Source organism: Entelurus aequoreus, linkage group LG20, assembly GCF_033978785.1.
Source record: "Entelurus aequoreus isolate RoL-2023_Sb linkage group LG20, RoL_Eaeq_v1.1, whole genome shotgun sequence".
In the NCBI taxonomy this organism is placed as follows: Eukaryota; Metazoa; Chordata; class Actinopteri; order Syngnathiformes; family Syngnathidae; genus Entelurus; species Entelurus aequoreus.
The window spans coordinates 8,350,170-8,354,144 of record NC_084750.1 but is presented as its reverse complement, the minus strand read 5'-3'; positions in this window follow the sequence as shown (position 1 = coordinate 8,354,144).

The following is a 3,975-nucleotide window of genomic DNA, read 5'->3' as shown; positions in this document are numbered from 1 at the left end:
ATACACATGAACAAAGTAACAACTATTAGAAGATACACATGAACAAAGTAACAACTATTAGAAGATACACATGAACAAAGTAACAACTATTAGAAGATACACATGAACAAAGTAACAACTATTAGAAGATACACATGAACAAAGTAACAACTATTAGAAGATACACATGAACAAAGTAACAACTATTAGAAGATACACATGTCGATGCCGAGGGTACATTGCATTGCTTGTGCACACGCAGTAACACAACATGGCCAGCAGGTAGCAGTGTGACGTCACAATTGTTTAGTCACCTAAGAGCATGACTGCCCTCAATCTTGCAGGTCAAAGGTTGAAGAAGCTTTAAAAAAAAAAAAAAAAAAAAAAAAAAAAAAGCGTCTAAAGCCAGTGTTTGATGAGTGAAGTTGACATCTTCTCAACTTCCTGGACTTCTTCTTTAACTTTTCAATGTTGGGAAATACTTCAGCTATCATTCTGCCTTTTTCTCATGACATCCACTGCATTAGGTACACCTATTCATGACACCACTGCATTAGGTACACCTATTCATGACATCCACTGCATTAGGTACACCTATTCATGACATCCACTGCATTAGGTACACCTATTCATGACATCCACTGCATTAGGTACACCTATTCATGACACCCACTGCATTAGGTACACCTAATCATGACACCCACTGCATTAGGTACACCTATTCATGACACCCACTGCATTAGGTACACCTATTCATGACACCCACTGCATTAGGTACACCTATTCATGACATCCAGCATCATCATCACTGCACGTTTTTACCCAGAAGTCACTTTCCAGAAAAAGTTAGTGAATAGTTCCAGAAGCAGTTAGTGAATAGTTCCAGAAGCAGTTAGTGAATAGTTCCAGAAGCAGTTAGTGAATAGTTCCAGAAGCAGTCAGTGAATAGTTCCAGAAGCAGTCAGTGAATAGTTCCAGAAGCAGTTAGTGAATAGTTCCAGAAGCAGTTAGTGAATAGTTCCAGAAGCAGTTAGTGAATAGTTCCAGAAGCAGTTAGTGAATAGTTCCAGAAGCAGTCAGTGAATAGTTCCAGAAGCAGTTAGTGAATAGTTCCAGAAGCAGTCAGTGAATAGTTCCAGAAGCAGTTAGTGAATAGTTCCAGAAGCAGTTAGTGAATAGTTCCAGAAGCAGTCAGTGAATAGTTCCAGAAGCAGTCAGTGAATAGTTCCAGAAGCAGTTAGTGAATAGTTCCAGAAGCAGTTAGTGAATAGTTCCAGAAGCAGTTAGTGAATAGTTCCAGAAGCAGTTAGTGAATAGTTCCAGAAGCAGTTAGTGAATAGTTCCAGAAGCAGTCAGTGAATAGTTCCAGAAGCAGTCAGTGAATAGTTCCAGAAGCAGTTAGTGAATAGTTCCAGAAGCAGTTAGTGAATAGTTCCAGAAGCAGTCAGTGAATAGTTCCAGAAGCAGTTAGTGAATAGTTCCAGAAGCAGTTAGTGAATAGTTCCAGAAGCAGTTAGTGAATAGTTCCAGAAGCAGTTAGTGAATAGTTCCAGAAGCAGTTAGTGAATAGTTCCAGAAGCAGTTAGTGAATAGTTCCAGAAGCAGTTAGTGAATAGTTCCAGAAGCAGTTAGTGAATAGTTCCAGAAGCAGTTAGTGAATAGTTCCAGAAGCAGTTAGTGAATAGTTCCAGAAGCAGTTAGTGAATAGTTCCAGAAGCAGTACAAGCATGATGGATTATGCCAACGTTTGAATGGTTGAGGAGGACACATGTTGCACTTTTTCCTAAAGCTTGGTAACCATGGCAACTGTGCACCAGCAAATGATGACACTTACGTCCTTCAAATTATGTTGCCCCCCCCCCCCCCCCCCAAACTGGAAGAGTTTGTCTTTGTCATGGTAAACCTGTGAGTGTGTGTGTGTGTGTGTGTGTGTGTGTGTGTGTGTGTGTGTGTGTGTGTGTGTGTGTGAGTGTGTGTGAGACTACCTGTCTGACTGAGTGAGTGATTGATCACCAGGGGAGGGGGTGCTGGGGGATTGGAATGAGGAGGGGAGGGGCTGAGGTCTAATCAATCACAATGATTGCTCGACTTAATGCAAGGCAGCATCAAGTCCCCTGTGGATACTACATCATACACACACACACATGCACATGCACACACACACACGCACATGCACACACACACACACACACACACACACACACACACACACACACACACACACACGCACACACACACACGCACACGCACATGCACACACACACACACACACACACACACACGCACACACACACACGCACACGCACACACACACACACGCACACGCACACGCACACGCACACGCACACGCACACACACACTCACACTCACATTCACACGCACGCACACGCGCACAAGCGCACGCGCACACGCACACGCACACGCACACGCACACGCACACACACACACACACGCACGCACACACACACACACACACACACACACACACACACACACACACACACACACACACACACACACACACACACACACACACACACACATTGTATTTATTGATTTAACATGTCCTGTCCTGCCACCCATGATATTGTCCATGTAGACACCTGTATCTGCCATTCTTTATTCTTTCCCTCATCAGGGACTATCTCAGCTGCTTCCTTCCATCCTTTAGTCCTCATCAGGGACTATCTCAGCTGCTTCCTTCCATCCTTTAGTCCTCATCAGGGACTATCTCAGCTGCTTCCTTCCATCCTCCTGCTCTTCATGTCAATGACAAATGTCTCCAATCTGTTACATCTAATTGAAGGATCCCAAGCAAATGTGATGGTGAATCATCCCCACCACCCGTCTAGGCAGGCGTGGTATTCTCATGGAGGGTGTTATGAGAGTGGTAACACGGGAGCAGGTCTGTCCTTGCTCACAGCCACAGATGAATGCACACTGGGGTGCGCCCGGGTCATGACAGTACCCCCCTCCTTATGGACAGCTTCCAGATGTCCTAGAACTGGAACCAGAAGAACACAGAGATCGAGAGTCAAGGGAGGGTGGAGGGCGGACCTGGTGGTGGGTAGCCGGCCCAAGTGTCCCCGAATCCACCGGGGACGAGTCTGACATCACACGGACAAAGATAAGACCTTCTGGAGGAAAGTTCTGTGGTCAGATGAAACAAAAATGGAGCTGTTTGGCCACAATACCCAGCAATATGTTTGGTGAGGCCTTTAATCCCAGGAACACCATGCCTACCGTCAAGCATGGTGGTGGTAGTATTATGCTCTGTTTTGCTGCCAATGGAACTGCTGCTTTAAATGGGACACTGAAAAAGGAGTATTAGCTCCAAGTTCTTCAGGACAAGCTAAAATCATCAGCCCGGAGGTTGGGCTGATGATTTATATATATATATTGGGTGTTCCAACAGGACAATGACCCCAAACACACCTCAAAAGTGGTAAAGGAATGGCTAAATCAGGCTAGAATGAAGGTGTTCTTCCCAAAGTCCTGACTTAAAGGTGTGGACAATGCTGAAGAAACAAGTCCATGTCAAAAAAACAACACATTTAGCTGAACTGCAGCAATTTAGTGGTCAAGTGGTCAAGCAGAAGCTTGTGGATGGCTACCAAAAGCGCCTTATTGCAGGTCAACTTGCCAAGGAAGCAAATATTAACATTGCTGTATGTATACTTTTCACCCTCACATTTTCAGTAGAGCCATAATAAATTCATAAAAGAAGCAAACTTCATGAATGTTTTTGTGAGCAACAAGTATGTGCTCCAATCACTACATCACAACAACAAGTATGTGCTCCAATCACTACATCACAACAACAACAAGTATGTGCTCCAATCACTACATCACAACAACAAGTATGTGCTCCAATCACTACATCACAACAACAACAAGTATGTGCTCCAATCACTACATCACAACAACAACAAGTATGTGCTCCAATCACTACATCACAACAACAACAAGTATGTGCTCCAATCACTACATCACAAC